At 43.3% G+C, this 21,547-nt stretch overlaps 1 protein-coding gene across 1 annotated transcript in view; it reads left to right on the forward strand.

The window, feature by feature from the left end:
- PTPN5 (protein tyrosine phosphatase non-receptor type 5) overlaps positions 1-21,547 on the forward strand; it is a 145,107-nt gene that overhangs the window by 1,271 nt on the left and 122,289 nt on the right. The gene's annotated exons all lie outside the window — the stretch shown is intronic.

The raw sequence follows: 21,547 nt of genomic DNA on the forward strand, positions 1-21,547 counted from the left end.
GCAGTCTGCATTTGCTCAAAAGTTTTGAGCTCACATGCTTGCAATTTCCCGGTCTTTCCTGAGCCCTCAGAACATATGCAGAGCATTATGGAAACAACAATTTCCACAGGAGCGCATGGGAAGACTCTCAAGAATAAGGGGATGCGCGTACCTTGCTGTTTGGGAGGCTGAGACTTATGGCTGGAGCTAGACGAGCGGTGTGGGGGCATCCCTTCACACCAATAAGATCTGTAGGAAATAGATAGGCAGTTCAGAAAAGTACTTTAAATTTGTTAGGGTGTATCCAAATAAGGAAATAAACACTACACAAAACCATTACAAAACCACCATTTCTACACTTCCCATTCAGTGCAAAGCACCTGAGAATTGTTTTCCAGCTGAAGAGTCCTCCTGGTAAACCACACACCTGCCAGAAGTCTCACCGGCTGCAGTGAAGTTGTTATGCTGGGATAAAGTCTGCAGATCAAACCCTACCATTTGCAAATTACAGTTCTGACTCAAAAGAAATTCCTTGTTGCAGCTCCCTGTGCCTGGGCAGAGCCCCGCAGGTCCAAGTGGCCAAACTGCAGCTTCTGGCCAGACCAGGTTTCGCTTGCACCTAAAAAGCAACCAACCACCTTCATGGTGGCAGATCATTGCACTTGAGCAATCATACTTGGTCATCCTTGGCTCCAACTCAGTGAGAACAACACAGCTTTTTTAATTGCATGCCTTTCCAGTATGACAACCTAGTAATTAATCCAGTTACCCCTGAAATTCAGTGGGAATCTCTCCACTGATTTAAGCAGTAATGGCAGCCACCCCTGAGGGAGGAAATTAAAAAAAAAGAAAAAAGCACTGAGACACAAGAAGTGGGATTCCGACCTGTTCAAACTCCAAAGTATCTTCAAGCTGATGTTGCCATCCCCAGACTCCACATGTCCCTGGACTCTCCAGTTCACTCATTCTTCTTTCCTTGACAGGCCACACAACCCAGCTTAGAAGCAAGCAGCATTGTATTTCTCAGGCTGTGTTAATTCCCTGCTCCAGAGAGCAACTGGGCAGCTACATCACTGTGACAGAAAGCTAAACTTCTTTCACCACACCAAGTCTGTCTGGATGTGAGGCTTTTCACATACAGGCTACATGGAATCTGTGATTAATTCCTTTCTCACATAACACTTGGGGCTGAGTCCTCTCAACTACTCACATGTCAAGTACCTGAACCAGGAGGCCTGTGAGGTTCTGGGAGACAGTCTCATTCCTGGAGCACCCAAAATAATAGAGGACTGTATTAAATTTGCTTGTAGAGATATCTAAACAGAGCATTTCCAGGACTGTAATATAAAATTATCTTAATGCATATCTTTAGCTATAACCATAACTAGTGCCAGTCATCGGTAGGATTTCTTGCATAGTAGGTTAAACTGGCACAGAGAGAGCCTAAGAGGTTTGTTACTGGTTTAGGATACATCTCTGACTGACTGTTACCAAACCTCAGGGAAAGGACGAACTCCTTTCCAAAGACATTTCTTGGGTGCAGGAGGTATACAGTCAGGGACATATCTCTGTCTGCACTGAAGGAGTGAGCTACCAAGATCTGAATAGGCTCAGAGATGCTGAAGAAGATGGCCACAAAAAGAAATAAAAAGTCCCAAGAAACATAGGGCACTAAATCACAGAACAGTAGGGGTTGGAAGGGACCCCTGGAGATCATCGAGTCCAATGCCCCTGCCAAAGCACGTTCACCTAAAGCAGGCTGCACAGGACCTCATGCAGGAGGATTCTGAATATCTCCAGAGAAGGAAACTCCAAAACCCCTCTGGGCAGCCTGTTCCAGTGCTCTGTCACCCTCAAAGTAAAGAAGCTCTTCCTCGTGTTCAGATGGAACTTCCTATGCTTCAGTTTGTGCCCGTTGCCCCTTGTCCTGTCGCTGGGCACAACTGAACAGGGCCTGGCCCCAACCTCTTGCACTTGCCCTTAAGATCTTTATAAGCATTTTTAAGATCCCCTCTCAGTCTTCTCTTCTCCAGGCTAAACAAGCCCAGCTCCCTCAGCCTTTCCTCATAGGACAGATGCTCCACTCCCCTCATCATCCTCGTAGCCCTCCGCTGGACTCTCTCCAGTAGTTCCTCATCTTTCTTGAACTGGGGAGCCCAAAACTGGACGCAGTACTCCAGATGGGGCCTCACTAGGGCAGAGTAGAGGGGAAGGAGAACCTCCCTCAACCTACTGGCCACACTTTTTGTAATGCACCCCAGGATACCATTGGCCCTCTTGGCAACAAGGGCACACTGCTGGCTCATGGTCAACCTGTCATCCACCAGCACTCCCAGGTCCCTCTCCACAGAGCTGCTCTCCAGCAGGTCAGCCTCAGCCTGTCCTGCTGCATGGGGTTATTCCTCCCCAGGTGCAGGATCCTACACTTGCCCTTGTTGAACCTCATCAGGTTCCTCTCTGCCCAACTCTCCAGCCTGTCCAGGTCACGCTGGACGGCAGCGCAGCCTGCTGGTGTACCAGCCACTCCTCCCACTTTTGTGTCATCAGCAAATGTGCCGAGGGTACACTTTGTCCCTTCATCCAGGTCATTGATGAAGAAGTTAAACAAGGCTGGGCCCAGTACTGACCCTTGGGGGACACCACTAGTTACAGGCCTCCAACTACACTCGGCGCCACTGATCACAACCCTATGAGCTCTGCCATTCAGCCAGTTCTCTATCCACCTCGCTGTCCACCCATCTAGCCCACACTTCCTGAGCTTTCCTATGAGGATGTTACAGGAGACAGGTTCGAAAGCCTTGCTGAAGTCCAGGTAGACAACATCCACTGCTCTCCCTTCATCTACCCAGCCACTCATGCCATCATAGAAGGCTATCAAATTGGTCAAGCATGATTTTCTCTTGGTGAATCCACATTGACTACTCCTGATAATCTTCTTTTCCTCCACTTGCTTAATGGTGACATCCAGAAGGAGCTGTTCCATCATCTTTCTATGGATGGAGGTGAGGCTGACTGGCCTGTAGTTCCCTGGATCCTCCTCCTTGCCCCATCTGAAGACTGGAGTGACATTGGCTTTCCTCCAGTCCTCAGGCGCTTCTCCTGTTCTCCAGGACCTTTCAAAGATGATGGAGAGCACCTCACCAATGACATCTGCCACTCCCTCAGCAGCGCATCCCATCAGGGCCCATGGATTTGTGGGTGTTCAGTTTGCTTAAATGATCTCTAACCCAACTGTCCTCGACCAAGGGAAGGTCTGTCTTTCTCCAGGCTTACTCTCTTACCTCTAGGGACTGGGATGCCTGAGGGCCAGCCTTAGCAGTAAAGACTGAAGAAAAGAAGGCATTCAGTAACTCTGCCTTCTCTGTATCCTCCATCACCAGGTCACCCTCACCAGAGGGCCCACATTTTCCCTAGTCATCTGTTTGCTACTGGTGTACTTGAAGAAGCTTTTCTTGTTTGTTGTCCTTGATATCCCTTGCCAGATTTAATTCCAGATGGACCTTAGCCTTCCTCATTGCTTTCCTGCATGCTCTGACGATGTTCCTGTATTCCTCCCAAGCGGCCTGTCCCTCTTCCACATTCCATAGATCTTTCTCTTCTGAGTTTTGCTAGAAGCTCCTTGCTCAACCATGCAGGTCTCCTGCCTCCTTTGCTAGATTTCTTACTGAGGGGGATGCACCGATCTTGAGCACGAAGTGATGCTTGAATAGTCACTAGCTTTCCTGGCCCCCCCCCTACCTTCCAGAGCACTAACCCATGGGATTCCTCCAAGTAGGTCCTTCAAGCGGCCAAAGTTAGCTCTCCTGAAGTCCAAGGTTGTGATCCTACTTACTGCCCTGCTTCCTCCAAGCAAGATCCTGAACTCTACCACCTCATGGTCACTGCAGCCAAGGCCGCCCCCAACCTTTGCATCCTCAACGAGTCCTTTTTTGTTTGTCTGTACACAGTCCAGCAGCACACCTCTCCTCGTTGGCTCCTCCACCACCTGTGTCAAAAAGTTATCATCAATGCTCTGCAGGGACCTCTTGGACTGTGTGTGCCTGGCTGTGTGGTCTTTCCAGCAGATGTCAGGGTGGTTGAAGTCCCCGTGAGAACCAGGGCCTGTGATCGTGAAGCTACTTTCAGCTGTCTGTAGACGGCCTCATCGACTTCCTCTTCCTGGTCCGGTGGGCTGTAGTAAGTGCCACAGCAGTGTCACCCATACAAGCCTGTCCCTTAATTCTTACCAATAACTTAATTACACCCTCAGAAGTGTAATTATTTTGTAATGTGTGATTTTCATTCGATTCATTGGAAAAAAAAAACCTGGTGGCAATAAATCTTTTTTTTTGTATGTACAGATTCTGATGAAATGTTTGTCTCCCCCAGATTGTCTACAATTCTGGGATGAATGTTCCAAAAAAGCTTTCCTGATTAGATTTCGAGAGCTCTGTGGAGAAAGAATCACATGTGTACCTGATTGCTTCCTTGGATCAATGCCTCTGCTCTTTATAGCGTTCTCTGGCTGACTGCTGGCCATGCAGACCTCACGAAAGAGCTGGACAGCAAAAAGCTGTGATTCATGCAAGAATCAGAGACTTCACATCCTGAAAATAGAAAAGAGAAATTAAAAGCCAAATTTTTTAAAGTCTTCCAGGTGTTAATTGTTCAGCAGCAATAACCATCACAACACAAATAATTTCCTAGGAATTAGAGGCTCAAGGTTGCATTTCAGGCCACAGGCTCTTCACAACCTGTTACTAATCTGCTGGAAATTCCCTGAATTAGGGAATTCTGTCAACTGCTGTTACCTAATTGTTTCTATAGGTAAGTGTTGTTTATTTTACAGGCTTCTAATAAATCTGTATGTGTGACAGGATTATAAAACTAGGTAGGTGTTGCTCCTGGGCTAAAGCTTCCACTGTACTTTCATCTGGAAGTTAATTTGTGCATCTGAGTCATAAAACCTCTTCAAAAGGAAACGTCAGAGAGAAGTGTTTCCACATACTTATAATCAAATTTTTGAACAAGAGACCTAAGTTTGACAGTTGCCATGGGCTCCTGTACACAAATCCAGGAAGAATGTGCAGGCATATTACTTATAGGTGCTCTAGTTTGTACAGTAAGGTATACTACTAATGCTCTGGACAGAGAGAAAGGAGAGACTGCAAAAATATAGCGACCCAAAGCTGTCCAGTTGGATCAGTTGCCCTGGCTGATAATATTTGTCTTTCACTGAGACTGGCAATTAAATATGGTTTCTAAAAAAAAAAATTAAACAAAACAGTATGGCTATATTTAACTGCATACCACAGCCAGCCTTGATGACAATAGTACTTTCTTTTTAGTTATTCACAGTTGCATTCATCAGCTCAATGTGCAGCGTCAGCCAAAAGAGGCATCACATTGTTGAGCATCATCGGGAAGGCTGTTGAGAACAATGCAGAGAGCATCATTTTGCCAGTGCGTAAAACGCAGGTACACCCACATCCTGATGAACACATGCCACCCTGCTCTCAGCATTGCAAGGACATAATGTCCTGAGTGAAGGTACCGAGAAGGGTGGGTGTCAGGAGGATGGGGCCAGACTCTTTTCAGTGGTGCCCAGCGACAGGACAAGAGGCAATGGGCACAAACAGAAGCATAGGAGGTTCCATGTGAACATGAGGAAGAACTTCTTCACTCTGAGGGTGACAGAGCACTGGAACAGGTTGCCCAGAGGGGCTGTGGATTTTCCTTCTCTGGAGATGTTCAAGACCCGCCTGGACGCAGTCCTGTGCAGCCTGCTCTAGTGACCCTGCTTTGGCAGGGGGGCTGGACTAGATGATCTCCAGAGGTCCCTTCCAACCCCTACCATTCTGTGATTCTGTGAAGGGCAGTTAAAATGATGTGGGTGATGGTGCAGCTGTCTTACCAGGAGAGACATAAAAAGCTGAGATTTTCCAATTACAAGAGGAGAAGGCTACCAGGAAATAAGATGAATGAAAAACTTTTTCACTAAATCCCACCTAGAACTAGGGATCACTAACACTAATAAAAGATTGGTTTAATAAGTACAATACAGTGCTTGCTTATATAGCAGGTAATGAACTTGTGGAATATGTAGTCACAGCGAGTTTCAAAGGCAAATAGTATGAGCAGTTCCAAAAAGAGGGTAGATAATTCACGGCCAACATGTCCATAAACAGGGAAAAGGCAGAGATGAGCCTATAAAATCTCCAATCAATGACCACGGATGCTGGGAATGGACCTCAGACAGCAGTCAGGTTGGATTGCTCTTCCCAAACAGAATCTCCTAATGCCACTGCTGGAGACAGGATATGGGTTGGATGGATTCATCGCTGGTCTCACCAAGTAGGGCATTTCTTAGCTGCTTACAGTAGCAGTGTCCAAAACAGAGCCAAACTGTACAAAGTGCTGTATAAGCACATAGCAAGAAACAAGTCTGCTAGCATCAGCTTGCTATTTCAGTAAGCAAGACAGGTACAACAGTGAGGAAAGTATATGTTATTACTATTGTCATTCATAAGACAGGAAGCACTCTGTGTTGTGATTTCAGACTGAGGTCTAAGAAGTGCTATGTGTTTTTTGCTTGCCATTGCAAGCCCTCAGATTCAGACAAGATGGGACCTATGTGACTCACAGAATTACAAATGGACTTCTGTCCTGTCCACCATTGCTCAGTGCCCTGAAGCTGTGTAAGCCCAAAGCACTTTCTGGTTGACATTGCTCTGGCTCTTATTTACACCACTTCTTCTGACCCCACATACCACTGAACTCAGAGATGAGTCTCTTGAGCACAACTCATAAAGCAGGACTTTTTATATTGCAACAGAGGAATACAGGGAGAATAAACTAAATTGTACAGTTACACAATGTACAACGTTGTCCCAGGTACAAATGCAGTTCCACTGCTTTTAAAATAACCTTGAAATTGAAAAGATTGACTAAAGTCATCACCATTTAGAGCAGGGCAGCAATAAACAGAGTGGCAGATGGTCTCTATTAACCCCTGCCCTCCCCATCAGGGGAAGGGAAAAAGAAAGAAAAGGGAGAGACACTTACAAACTGGATATTAAAACAGCTTTACTAATAACACTAATAAGATAAATAAGGCAAAATACACAAAACCGATACTGAGTTTCACAGAGTTGGGTGCCAGGGCGCTGGCGTCCCACCAGCAGCTGCCAGGCAGCTCCAGGAAGTCCCAGACTGAACTCCATAGTAGATGGGAACTGGACTCAGGAATGCACAGATCAGAACCTGGATTTCAGGCAGGACAAGCAGCAGGTCCTATTCAGAAGCCTGCCATGGACAAAGGAAGCAAGAGCCTCACGATACCCCAGCTTTAAACTGAATACGACATGTATGGCATGGCATACCGCGTTGGTCAGTATTGGGTCACCTGCTCTGCCCACCCCTCCCTGCAAGTACGACCCTTTACAACTCCTCACTTGCAGGACCTAGGAGGTCTATCAGTGACCTTGGCTGCTACAGTAATAATTATAAACAGGGGCCTTTTTCTGCATTCCATTCCTACTGTTAGTTCAGTAAGACTATAAATATTAGGTGTTACCTGCTTTGGAGTGGACGCTGTCTGTAAAATATGCAGACAACTTCAGAAAAATGCAGTTAGAACTTAGCTGCAAGGAAAAATTCACTCAAAGAGAATGGGTTCTGTTTTAACCAAACCCAGGACAATAGTAGAAGGGATTATTTATTTATTTTTTACATATACACAAAAGTAGTAACAGAAGAGAACATAAATTGGTACAAATATATTTTGGTTCATATGCTCTTAGCTCAAATGGAAGATCACAGTACGCAGTTTAGTCTCTTTGCCTGAGCTCATCAAGGACACACTGAAAACTGGACATTAAAGCAGTCTATGGAAAAGATGTTACACTCATGGAAAGGTTATTGAGATGAGCATCTTCATGGGTGCTGAGGACCTTCCTGGGCTGTCAATCTGCAGGCAGAATTTGAAGAATTCACAGCAAACACTACACTAGCCTCAGCAGCAGCTTTGGTGAAAAAGCAGGAAGTGGCTAAGCACTGCATCTCAGGATGGTCCTACCATTAGAAGTGATGCAGAAAGGTCTCAGATGTTAATGTTAGTGGCTCTAACCTGGTTTCTTGCTGGTACAAGCTCTCCATAGCCTGTAGCTGCAGGAGGTACTGGCTGGGGACTGCTGTGTAGTATTTTACAGAATCACAGAATGTTAGGGGTTGGAAAGGACCTCTGTGGGTCATCTAGTCCAACCCCCCTACCGAAACAGGGTCACCTAGAGCAGACTGCACAGGACCACGTCCATTTTAACTCCTAAACAGTACTTTTTTTCTGTCATGTTCCTCACAAGAAATTAAAGGTGTATTGAGCTGCTGACAGAGCCACTTTTCAGATGGAGAGTAAAACATGAGCAGCCAGGATATTCAAAGACAACATGTCTCTCTTCACAACAAGAGGAAAGTTGAGTTCTGGTTAGGCCAGGTTTGGGATGGGTTTATTTTCACTGAGGGGGAGGAGAAACGCAGGTTTTTTTGTTGTCACGGTAAGGGCTAGCAAAGAGAACAAATTGAAAACAAGCTTTTGTAAGCTTTTTACCCAACTTTCAACAAGACTTCAAAGTGGAGTAACTGAAAATTACTTCTGGAAGTGGGTAACACCTTCAGTCAACATATTATGCTCATTCAGTGGCCTGTTTCCTCTCTGTGGGAAGGCAGGTGGGCAGGAGGATATCTTTTGCATAATAATTGAAGGGAAAATATGCATTGAAACTGCACAGACTAGCACACTCCAAAGCATCTGCAGCACCTCAGCTGCTTCCAACACAACAGAACGTTTTTGTAAGTGACTGAAGTTCAAACAGACGCCATCCTTTTAAAGAGGTCATCTTCTACACAGCAAAAAACGGCCGCCATTTCAGTGGCAGTAGGGAAGAGGTCATGGTCCTATAGTTTGTCTCACAACTGCAAGGTCCCATGTAATCACTAGGCTTCAGCTGGGGTAGCATCATGGATTGCGAAGGGCTCCAGAACAATAAATATACATCAGAGTTTTACTCAGACCTGCAGAAAGGGCAGGAGGAAAGCGATATTCATGACAGGCAATCACTGTAGGGATTACTGAAGGGCACAGCCATAGCTCAGCTGCACCACACAGGAGAGAAAGGTCTGAGGTGGCACATAGAGCAAGAGGAAGCAGTGACTGGCAGGATTCTGGGAAATATCACAAGCTGCTGGCTGCCTGCGTAGCTGGTAGAGAGATTTCGCCTTCTCCATCTGCCATTTTTTTGTTCTTGTCTTCCTGCTCACTAAAGAAATGCATAGATGTTTTTCAGCATATAAAACTTCAGTGGAATCACTTTCAATTACTATTTAAATCCCCAAAACGACACCATATACTCCAAATGGAATAACACCAAGCTCATTTCTAAACTTGTACTACAAAACATTACAATAGCTGAGTCTGCTTTAGTGAATGAGTGAAATCACCTGGCTAGTGTAAACCAGCAGGTGTATATGACTGGAGACCTCTGTCAAGGGCAGCAGAAAAGGGAGTGGCTGGACATCTTAAATTGTCCAGAAGTCCCATCTGTCATGATCTACAACACATCCTGCCACCTCTAGGAACTAAAATTTTAAGAAATTTGTCAGCAAAACCATGGTGCTGTGACACCACTTGCAAAACCACTGATACTTTAACAGCACCAAGATTTCCACATTCAAGGACTGTCATCTCTAGAGCCACAGATGACCGCCCAAATCCCAAAGTGGCAGATATCCATTAAAGAAGGAACAAATTAAAAAGTTAAACATTAAATGTGTTGAAATCTTTGACAAAATGAGCCTCCTTTTCCCTTTCTTCCGACATCACAAATTGGGGGGTGGGCACAGTTTGAACGCTGAGCTTTTATAATGTCTTTTGCTTACCCCCCTGAGAAATATAAATAATAACATGGAGAAATTATGCAAAATTGCAGGTGTTTTCCAAGAATGATGCATATCAACTATATCAGGAAAGAACCATTTATGAGCATCCTAGGAGAGTAATTACAGTCTTCAGGGTCATTTAACTCTTGCTCCATTGCAGAGATTGCCCATAAAAGTGATGTAGGCATATCTTCTTGTACTCATTTCACACATGGTACCGAAGCATGGACTATTTCCATAGCAACCTACATTTGGCAATACTGTAGTAAAGTGGGAGAAGCAGTTATTTGAGCAATAAAGCTACTGGCTGGAGCACAACTGGCCTGTTTTACATTTAACCAATATTCTCCTCCACAAATACCTACTTTAAGCTAAACATTTCTTGCTTTTTACAAAGGTATGCAAAAAATGTCAGGAAACAAAAAGGCAAAAAGCAAGGAAGAGGTGAGACTGAATCCCCGGAGTGCTGGTATCCAGCACTGAGAGACTGAGATCAGCAAGGTATCCTGAGACTCCTCTTGGTGGATACCAGGTCCTATTTATTGTGTCATTCACTGTAGTTGAATTGGGATGGTTTCAAGCATCTTGGCAGTAAATATCTAGCAATTCAGCTTGAAAAGCAAGACCACCAGAAGGCTAGGAAGACATCTGCCTGGGAAGAAAACACAAGCTAACATCAAAAAATTATCAGTTCGCATCCCAGCTAGCATGACTGATCTCCCTGGCTCTAAATTTGCATCCCTGCACTTGCAATTCTAATGCCTGGTGATGCGCTCTGATCTCTGTTCATTTAGTTTTCCTGTCTGACTGGAAATGATGTTTTGGCAACAACCTGCTATTTACTGTGGCACCACAGCCCTAAACATCCTTTAAGACATGCTGAGGCTTAGTTGGCCAAATTCCTATGCTGGCCTTTCAACCATCAATGAAAGCTGAGTTTCTTAGCTTGCTTACATCCTGTTCAAAAATCCCAAGTTTCTTAGCTTGCTTACATCCTTTTCAAAAATGCCAGGTTCTGTTTTTTGATAACATCTTTTAAAATACTTACTTTTTAAAAACTCCCTGCTATCTACCACTTGAACAGTCAGTGCTATACAGCCTCCTGATGTGACTGGGAAAAGTTCTTGCACTCACTACAATCTAGTAAGTGAAATAAGATACAAATCAAATAATGAAGCATTGCTATTGATGTTCCCCCATGTTCTAATACTATGCATTTGCATAAGAACAAAAATGATACATTATCGCATTGCTCTTTGGATTAATAATTTCTGTGTGCCACCTGCAATTCCTCAGTTAAACAACAGGGCATTCAGAACAGTACATCTGTTCCCCAAGGAAACAAGAGTCCAAAAGGCAAGGAAGCCATATCAACAACTAACAATAAACCCTGTGGGAGGTACAGATCCTTTTAAAAACTGATGGATTAGATTCAACCTGGTTCAGTAGGTAGTCACTAGCAATAATCCAAGTTAATTTTACAGTTTATAGCTTAAAAAGGTTGGGTGAATAATCTCTTAAGATGGAAATTTCCATTCTCCTAAAGATCCTGAACTTCCCAAAGCACATCTAGACAGATATATGCTGTTGCAGCAGCTTTGCAGGATATGAAAATAAGCAATCATTTGTTATTTTCCATACTCGTCCTCCTTGCTAATTGCTGCAGAGCAGGATAACTCCAAAGCCAGCCAGTACAGAAGGGCAATGGCTCTGCAGACTATATTCTGTGCCAGAGATGATGTGGGTTTGTTCTCTTTTAGCCCCTACGAGTGACTAGCGAAGGAGCTGTACCTGTCACCTTCGTTGCTAGCTGAGAGATTAAGCACAAAACCCTTTTGAAGTATATACTATACATGGTTCTACAGCAGTGCAGTTACTCCAATTAACTGTGCCATCACAACACTCCTTTTTGGCAAGGAATAACTTAACAGTGACCACGGAGAGAGGAAACAGGAAGAGAATAGGGTGAGAGGGAAAGAGATATCAAGGGCATGGCAGAAAATTACTGCCTTACTTCTCTGCAAAACTCATACCTCCAGGTGATACCAAAGCAAGGAAATAAACAAAGGTTTGAAGCAGCTGATCTGGAACAAATCAAACCATCCAGAACGTCAACATGAAAGCAGCAATTCAAAAGCAGGGAAACACTAAAACTAGTTTATTTTTTTCTTGTTGAAGGAGCATTGCTGCTTCTGTACCATCAGAGGTAGGACTCAGTCTGTGGCTGCAAGCACTGCAGAAGTGGCCATAAACACATTGCACGGGTTTTCTGTCAGACCGTGCTGTCTTCTTCCACAAACCAGACAGCGCTGAGGCTTTGAGCTAGGACTAAGCTCTTCACTCTCAGCCGCTGGCTTCTTTGCTCTAATGCACTCTAAGAGGGACACTTAATGCCTTATAAAGGGGAAACATCATTGTCATGAGAATATTCACCATGCCTATCTACCACAACGATGCGCCTAGCCTTGCCTGGCCCCCAGGTGGGTCTTGTAGCTTCAAGGTGCTATGTCCTTTTGACAGATTTCTAACCCCTGCAGCTCAGAAAAGCAGGAGATAATGGAGAATGTGCTTGTGCTTCTTTGTGATTATCAGAGGGAATCATAATGGAGCATTTGCACAATTAATTAATTTCTTACATCCAGCATAATTAATCTAGGGAATAAAACTGATTACATTTTTCTTCTAGAAAGCATATTCTTTCTGCACCAGAACACAATCTTGCCTTTGCTATTAATTATGATTTGGTGAGACAAATACAGTCCAATTTTTTTTTTAAATTATTGGTCCCAGCATCAGTCTTACCTAGTCCATCAGCCAGTTCTGATTCTACAGAAAGTACATACCTCTAGGATGTAGCACTTCTTTGTCTAAAGGTAGAGAAGATTAAAAATTAAAGCTAAAACCACAAATATTTTGATCTCAGCAACTAAGAGATTCTGATTAACTCTCAAAACTTCTATTTGCTGCTCTTCTTCTGAAGTGGTCCTCAGGCTTTGCTTTGGCCAGGTCTTGAAAGACACAAGGATTAATCTTGATTGCTGTCTACATGCTCGTTAAAAGTTTTGATTTCCTAAACAAGCCTTACACTTAAGAGAAATTCTTTAGAAGATTTAAGTAGATTATTTACCTTCCTATATTAATTTGGTACAGTAATTCCTCTTCTTCTTGTAGGAACTGACCTTACTGGTGTGTCTTACTGGAGTTTGGGACACTGTATACAAGCATGGGTAGAGGTTAAGGCATGCATAGGCAGAAGAAAAGCAGTAGCTATAGGAGAAAAACAGAAGAGGTGGGAAATTTATGTAGCAGTCAGTGGCAGTGCTATACTTTTTCTACAGGGTAGTTGAGAAGTAGATTCCCTAATTTCTCTCCCCTTGTTCCTCAGTCCTCCTTTTCTGGACACAGAAGACTGCTGCACATGCCCTGTTACTTCTGTACCTCCTTTATGTGCAAATGTAGGCCAGATTCCTTCCTGGTATCCCACTAGCTACAGAACATGCTTTAGCCATGTGAGCTTTACTGCCTCATCTAGGCTCTGTCAGAACAAGCTGATAAACAGCTGTTAGCCAACAGAGAACTTTTCTCTCAGGATGCGCTGCCAGTCTGCATTCCCTCCCCAGACAGTATCAGGCAGACACAGTGTATTTTCTAAGAGACATCTATTGACTCGTAAAGCTAGCAAGGAAGTAGAAGCTGCCCAAATGCAATGCAAAGTCTGATCTTGCTTCCATCCAACTATAAATAATTGGAGTCTCCTTCTCTGGAGACATTCAAGACCCGCCTGGACAAGGTCATCTGCAGCCTGCTGTAGGTGACCCTGCTTCAGCAGGGGGGTTGGACTAGATGACCCACAGAGGTCCCTTCCAACCCCTAACATTCTGTGATTCTGTAATTGCAGACATCTTAATTTCCAATTTAATTTCACTTTAACTGCAGCAGCACCACCTTTAACGGTTTGACTGCCAACCTCATGACTGTGGGTTTTTTCCTTGCAGAAAAACCTGTTTGCATCACAAGCAGGAAAGACTCACAGCTTTTCTTTAAAATGAAATATGATTGGATCCCTCCTGATTGCAGGACTAAGCCTGGAAACACGATCCAAGAGCTCCCTAAAGAATCATAACCCAGAGGCAGTGTTGGGGAGGGAGGGAAGGCAGGGCAGGCAAGGACACATGATTTTTAAATTCATCTGATGACCTCTGAACACCTGGCAGAGCCAGAATGAAAGTCTGGCTTTCAAGGAGCTTTTGATACTTCAGAGGTCACAGGCTTTCATTCAGTTATCTTTACCTTGGATTGCAAATGGACATTCAAGCTGCATAATGTAAAGAAGGAACACCTTGAATTCCTACATTCCTGCCACTGCTAAAGTCATTCAGTGGCTGAATCTCTGACCTTAAAGGCCTGGCTAGACATTGCTGTTTGGACAAGGAAAGACTGCCCAGGCGCTTTTAATAATTAGGAAAGTAGTTTTCAAGGAATAGCTTGCTGGCTGTTTGCCAGATGTATTTCTTCCCACAGGAAAAGTAAAATGTAAACATCCAACACTTCATAACAGACCACAAAGGTCTCCCTCCAGCTGGAGCAGGATGCTAGGAAGACTGTACTATCCTCTCATCTCTTTGACAAAGTCCTGGGCTAGCTCATAAGCAGAGTTATCCCGCATACCTTAGCAGATTGCTGTAGGGAGATTCTGAGAGCTACTTCACACTCCAGGAGACATTGCAGTGCTGAAAAACCTCCTGAGTCTTGATACAGAAATGCTCCCTGCAGGCTTATGAGAGTAAAGCAAACAAGGAGCTGCTGCCATGCAAACACTTATAAAGCCCTTGGGTACTGCCAAGAGACCAGTCCCAGCCAGTTGCCTACAAGTGGCAAAACTGGGTCCACCTGAAACTGATTGAGAAGGAAGGTTGGTGGTGATAGATATATGTCTGCTCTCTTTTATTCCCTTATTCAGCATTTATTTCTTCTCAAAACCTACTAATATGGCTACTATCAGATCTGCCTGAACTTCAGAAGAACTACTTTTTAGTTACATGTTCAGTGTGCTTACTGATCACACACCTGTGAGATACCATGAGGTATCTCATGTGTTGTAACCTCTTCCAGGCTCCAAAGGCAACTCTAGGGAGTATTTCACCATCCCCTTCCTTGATCTGTAAGGGGATGACCCCCATCTGATCTGGGGATGTCTTACAGGGAGCAGAACCTCAGATGCAAATCCAATAGGGAAAAAAGCATTCCCTAATAATTGTAAGCATGATACATGTGGGGAGGCAGGAAAGTGTGTTTTCTGGGTTCTGCCACCTATGCACAATACTCTGCCAGGAAGAAAATGAGACAGAGAATGTTACAGTGAATAAATAGATTTTCACTCTTCGCAGTAACTGCCAGGCAGCTCACGGCTCCAATTCTCCCTCTGCAGCCTTGCTCCTCACAGGCATGGCATCTGTCCTCAGTCTTTCAGCATCGCAAGTTCCCTATTTCTGGAACCTGTAGCCAAACTACATGACAGGAGATACATTCTTATTAGTGCTTTAGTTTCTAGTTTGGCAATTTTTGGAAGACATCCAGAGGGCATGTTAAAGGACTGTAGGTTGAAATATGGAAGTGGCATGGTTTGATTGCTCAGATATTACTACTTTACTCTTAATACCAGTGATGCCTAGGGATCACCAGAGGCAAAGTTCATTTGCTGGTAAGTGCTATACAAATATGGAGGACAACATTTGCAATAAAGAGGTGATGGATAAAATAGGAGACACAGAGAATTTTTTTACAGATGGCACAGTAAGCAATTAAGTAGCTTGCCCAAGGTTGCAGAAAGAGATTGTGTGAGAGCCAGAAACTGAGACTATGTCGGCTGAGTCATAAAACAGCAGTTTACTCATCTGAATTTTTTCCCATTGCATAAATGCCAAGGAGATCAGCTGTGATATAATACATGTAAGTTGCTTAAATGTAACTGAACTCAGTAAACAGAGAGTGGTTTTATTAGCTTAAAGAAAAGAAGACCTTTATTCTACAGAGGGTGGAAAATAAACTACTTATTTGCAAGAAAGGCAGTGGCCTAGTCTTCTGGGTCACTGCTGGGCAGTGTCACCATTGTGCTTAGTTGCAACAGGGAGATGACTCACTAGCATTGACACTCGCACTGCAGTTGGTCTCTCTTGCACATCTGACTTCCTTGCTTTGGACAATTTTACAACTGTACCCATCCTCCACAGTTCTTCAGCTCATTCAAAGTTTCCATAGCCAAACTCATAGGTCTGGAGGGAGCTATGTGAAAATACTGCCCATCTGCTGCAGGTGCAGGTAGGTGCCAAGGGAGGCTTGCAGCTAAATGGTGAAGTCCTTGTAATTTGCAGCAAAGAGTGTCAGGAAGCAGGCATCAGGAGGGAACTGCATTGCAGAGTACTGTGGATTGAATAGGGTATTTCTCTTACGGACACCAGCTGTGAAAAAATAAAGCAACATCTTGCTTCCTTTTCACAGGAGGTCGGGCAAGGCAGAGAGCTGGTGCCAGCCCCAGCCAGCTGAGATTTGCAAGAATTAGCAAGAAACAGAGTGTCCAAAAGCAACCTTTATAAAAATTAAGACCCTTACATGGCACAAAAATAATGAAAAGGAGAGCTTCCCAGGAGGACTGTGGAAGCATCAGCACTGTCCCGTTACACAGTCCTTCCCGTCTGCCTACAAGGCAAACAAATAGCTAATTCCGTCACTAAAGAGATTTGATGCTTTCCATGGGGGCTCTGGGAATTGAAGAGGTGGTATGACTCAGGAAGGTAAAGAAAGTAACAAAGCTGGGGCAGAGGGTCCCACTATGTAGGAAAAAGCCTAAAGTTGGCAGGTCTGACTGTTTGCCCTGACTGTCAGTCTCTGATCTGCCAGAGTACTCACAGCTATCTACCTTGCAGCATTTAAGCAGTTCGTTGAAGACAATGTGGCTGCATCTGGGCTTGGAGTGTAACACACAAACTAAATGCTGTCTTGAAGTACTTCCAAAAATGCAAGAATGAGCCTCTTTGGCATTGCCTAGGGTAGATTTTTGCTAAATATTTCCCACCAGTCCACATCAGCTCTGATGGAGAGACAGCAGCAATGTGGGCTTTTGAGCAAAACAGACTTTGAACTTGAACGTCAAAAGTCTGAGTCCATGAGGAAGGATTTTTCGAAGGCCTAAATGCATTAGGAGCTCAAATAGCATTGATTTTGCATGTTCTAGAAAGAAAATATATATCTCAGAATCCATATATGTTTCTAGAACAGTAATTTGACTTTCAAATCAGCACCTGTTCCCATCTCCAGTGGGATTTGCACATGTCCAGAACTTATGAAAAAGCAATACATTCTTCTGTAGGAGGCTAAACCTAAACATTTATTAACATAACTTTAGACATTCACATTTATAAAATGTTGACCTTCCTCTAAAATATTGTTTTTACTAACTCATTTTTCTCATTATCTAAAAGTTGTACATGTAGTGCTTTCTAAGTCCACCAATAGGTTAGGTGTGAAAATGAAGACTATGTTAAAATAAACGTAGAAAAAAAATTCTTGATAACTTGGGTCTGTTCAGGTGGTTCCTGCAATTTGTCTTTTCATAAAATGGCCTCTTTTGCGTGGGGAAAATTTTAAATGCCCTTAGTTTTTGAATGTTGTCCAATTAAAATTTCTGAAGGTTATTTTTTTCCATTTGAGAACAGAAACATGTTCGCTCCACGCTCTCCTGACTGCAGCTGTTAAAAGATATGTAAAAGCACAGAAAAAAGCCCAACCCAAAACATTAGCTATTAAACTTCCCCCTTCCTCTTATTTTGCAATAATAGTTCAGAAGCATGCACAGTTCACTTTTCATCATGAAAACTATTCTCATCTAAGTTGCTAATACACCCATAGAACTGATAAGCTAAGAATATTTCCTGAATCTTTTTATTTTTTTAGATTTCCACTTAGTATATATTTCCATGCCAAGCAGAAGTGTGTTCTCTACCCACTCGAAATTCATACCCAAAACCACACTGCCTGCAGAAAGGCAGACTTTAGGAGGCATTTTTTCTTGTCTATTTTTTCCTATCTAATTCTCTTGCTGGTTATGAAAAATTGTTCAAGACTCTGATCACTCAGAGTGCTCTGAAAGAACTTTTATTAGTAACAAGCCAAGGCAGCACATAAACAAGAAGTTCCTTCTTTTAACATCAGGATCCCTAAACAAAGGGATCTATTGATCTTCCAAACTATAATGCAGAGCACTCAGCTTTCTATATTTTGCCTATAAAAGCTGCTCTAACTTCCCGTCAGGAAAATGATGCCAGGCAGACTTCATCAAGCACCCTGAAAAAGGTTTCAGCTCTTATGAAAACTGGAAATTCCATGGCTATTCTTAATACTGTCACAAATACTGTTCATCTTCTCTGATTAATATTCTGTTAAGAATATTCTGTGTTATCTTCCTCTATAAGTTTTTACTGAAGTAGCACTATACAGATCCTTACTACATAAGCACACTTTGGTAGTGGCAGGAAGAGAATTTTGAGTAGCTGAGCACGGACACCCGCACCACTTGTCACAGGACCCCGAGAGGACTTCAGTGAGTGCGAGCTCTGTTTCTGACCAAGGGGCAATTCTGCTGCTCTTCAGTCATATGAGCATTGCTAGTGTTGGCCTTGCTTGAGTAAACTGTCCACCAGCTGACTCCCTGCGCTTAAGCATCAAGCCAGCTAACCTTGCTAGCCCAGGCACCATGCTGTGCCACCTCGGTGCTGTGTTGCTTGGGATTTGAGAAGTTCTGTAGGACTGGTCACACTGGAACTCAGCTAGACAAAGAGTGACAGCTCTGCTACCACGGCAGGTGCTCATGTTACGCAGGAAGTGAGATGATACCAAACCTCCCATTAGCCCACTATCCTGTAAATGACAGTGGCTGATAGCAGAAGCCTAGGGAATAAGAGAAGAGAATAACAGCATGCTAAGCATGTAGTAATGCTTTCCCAGGGTCTCTCCAGCAGGTTTTCTCCAGCATCCAACAATCTGCAGCTCAGGGCCCTGGGATGTAAAGATATAGGAATCGGCAGTGCATCTACATGGTTAGAACCTGATATTGATGCTTTCTGCGGGAAAGAACACAATTCATCAAGAATCAAAATACAGATGTCTTTTTCTTCAAAAGTTAATTCAGACTTGTAAATACCAGAAACACTTGATGAAAGCCTAGAGAATTTTACGGAAAAATAAATTAAAAAGCAAGAAAGAGGGAACTTCCCAGCCTGCCCTGGTCTCATATTCCCATGTCTGCACCCCACCCATTTGACCCTGTTGAGCTAAATTGGTACCAGTTATATGGTAAACTGCAAACTAGGTGAGGTTATGCCGGTGGAACAGTCAGTCATGCTCTCTTAGCTAAACCATTTTCAGAGGAGCAAGAGGAAGGACTAGGAAGACCTTTGTAATGTGCACAAGTTGCACAAGTATATCAGTGCTTTTATGGCCTGGTGACTGGAAGCTCTACACATGTTTCAGTTGATAAGGCAATCACAAGGCTTTCATTCTCATCTGAATAAGAACATTTAATCTTTGCAGCACCAAATCCCATGTGCTAAATTAAATTTCCTGCCAGCTCAGCAAACCGTTTTGATACTTTGAACTGCATTGTACATGCTTTCCTTTCATCACAGGATGCATTCTGTCCCAGCATCAACAGCCAAGAGGAGAAATACCACATAGGCCAGAGAGCTATGTCTGCCTCAGCACAAGTATCAATATACTGCAGTCAGTGAGCTGTGGTATTCAGAACTGCCACCAAACAGCAGGCAGCTGGGACTGGGTTCAGATGACCGAGCAGAGGTACCTGCAGTGGGGCAACTATGTCTGAACCAGTCACTGCAGGTTCCTTTAACTGTCCATGGAGATAGAAGGCTATTCGGTTGGCACAGTGCAGCTCATCTGATGCAAGTAGCTGGGCAGACAGCATCCTAAAAGCACCTCTATCTCTGCGTTGGTTTCTAAGGCTGTGCAGAGAATTAGCTCAGGTGTAGACAGTCACATTGCAAATCTCTGTGGTCAGGAAGGAAGAATCTTTCAGCTCCCTCCCAGTTCTAGGCAAATAAAAGTCTTTGCCACAGTAGGTTTGGGGAGGCTTCTCTATTCCCCCTGCTGCAACTTACTTATCTATGAGTGTGTTTCAAAACGCTTTATACTTGTAGGCTAGATTTTGCATCTTCATTCAAGAGTCACCTAAAAATCTAAAGCAGAGAAAGCTGGTCATACTTTTCTCTCAAAGGAAGAGAAAGAAGAGGGGGAGAAACTGATGGCATATTGAAATATATTTTTCACATTATAAATTCTCAACAGGTTTAAAACATTGCATCTTGGTAAAGTTCACCAAATACTTGTGCTGATTCTGTAAACAAAGTTTTAACTGTTTTAAATCTTCGTTAAACTTTCCTTATTCACATTTTTACTAAATAAGAGTGGGTGACAGTTGTGATTAAGAATATTTTACAGAAACAAAATTTCTATGGATGCTACAATACAAAGCAAAAGGTAGATTGGGGGAACAATACACAGAGAAAAAAAAATTGTCAGAGGACAGAAATTCAGTTGTCTTTTGGTCAGCTCTATTCACAGCTCAGTTCCTTCCCAGCTTTTCCTGAATCATCTGGAGTTCACAGCGTTTTTGAGATTTGCTGGCACAGGTTCAGAACTATAGGGGGTTTAGCTATTAAAATAAACTCAAAAATACACTGTTCTTTGTTGTACCAGTGAAACATCACAGGAAGATGAGTTTGACCTACAAACCTCAATTTCTCACTATCCCAAACTCTAGCCTTACTTGATCAGAGTAACTGAACATGCCTGAAGAATAAAAGCTTAATTTGCTACAAGAAGGAATTAAATGTGTATAAACAGAAACTAGGTTTTGGCAGGCTATCCTCTTTCATAATCCCTCAGTATTTCTCCAATTACTACACAGCCCAATCTTTCTACATAAGTTGTTTTAATTAACACTACAAGAGGCCATCTGTCTACAAATACCCAGTCAAATAATAGAAACCAACACAAAAATAATCAAATTCAGCTACTGACAGATCTAAAAGATTCATGTGCAGAATAAATATTTAATTTTTAGGCACTTCAATAAAATTCTGGGAGTTTTCCAAGCATTTATCATTTCAGGGTGGCAGGGAACCGTAACAATTCTTTCTCCACCCATTTCAAGAATTTTTATTTTCAATCACAAAGATGATGTAACATGAGGCCTTTCCAATCTGCATCTCTCTGTTATCACACCCCCAAAATACTGTGCATGCTGTGAATGTCACAAGTTCATAGGATCATAGAATCATAGGTCTGAAAAGACCTCTAAAATCACGTCCAACTGTCAACCCAACACCACCATGCCTACTAAACTATATCCTGAAGTGCCACATCTTCATGTCTTTTGAACACCTCCAGGGATGGCGACTCAACCACCTCCCTGGGCAGCCTGTTCCAATGCCTGACCACTCTTGCAGTAAAGATATTTTTCCTAATATCCAATATAAACCTCCCCTGATGCAACTTCAGGCCATTGCCTCTCATCCTATCGCTACTTAGTTGGGAGAAGAGACCAACACCTGTCTCACTACAACCTCCTTTCAGGTAGCTGTAG

This window comes from Opisthocomus hoazin, chromosome 7 (assembly GCF_030867145.1).
Source record: "Opisthocomus hoazin isolate bOpiHoa1 chromosome 7, bOpiHoa1.hap1, whole genome shotgun sequence".
NCBI lineage: Eukaryota > Metazoa > Chordata > Aves > Opisthocomiformes > Opisthocomidae > Opisthocomus > Opisthocomus hoazin.